Raw genomic sequence first — 715 nt, forward strand, 5'->3', positions numbered from 1 at the left:
GGAAAGAGAGAAATGTCAGACCCTTAGGAGGGCTTTAGAGACTTCCTGCAATCCTTACAGCCATGGTGTCCTGCCAGCTGGACTAAAAAAGTTGTCGAGTGCCTGCAGAGAGTACTGTCAGTGAGGGCACTGTGGGAAGGTGACTGAGAGAAAAAAGGTAACGGTGCAGAAGTTATACAGAAAAACACAGTTGCTACTCCCTGGATGGAGTGTGGTGAGCGTATCCAACCTCCCACACACAACACAATTGGGACTAAATGGAGGATGGAGCAGAGTGGAGACCACAGCCAGGTTCTGTCCAAACCTTTGCAGAAGAGGGGACTCGGTGGTACTTCCCAGCTGAAAAGCTGCCTAGCACCCGAGAAACAAGGGAGATAAAGGAAGAAGCTCTTGAATGAGCACCCATGGCAAAATCCCTCTCCTTGGACTGATACACATCCCCATCCCAAGGTTATCTTACGTACTGTACTGAGATACCCACCTCCAAGGCACGACCACCCTTCAGTGAGTAAGGAGTGTGGCTGAAGTCACTCAAGTTCCATCTAAATATAAAGAAATAGTACAAAAGTAAGTTAAGAATGGGAAGATGTCAGGGAAGTCTCCAGAGTAACTTCTGGGGTCAGTTGACGGGGTGAACCTGTCTTCTCCCCCACAGGGACACCTGTTGGGCAAGATCCGTATTCCATGTGCACAGAATGATTTTCTCAAGTTATGT

The sequence above is a fragment of the Corvus brachyrhynchos genome, unplaced genomic scaffold, assembly GCF_000691975.1.
Source record: "Corvus brachyrhynchos isolate BGI_N302 unplaced genomic scaffold, ASM69197v1 scaffold83, whole genome shotgun sequence".
In the NCBI taxonomy this organism is placed as follows: Eukaryota; Metazoa; Chordata; class Aves; order Passeriformes; family Corvidae; genus Corvus; species Corvus brachyrhynchos.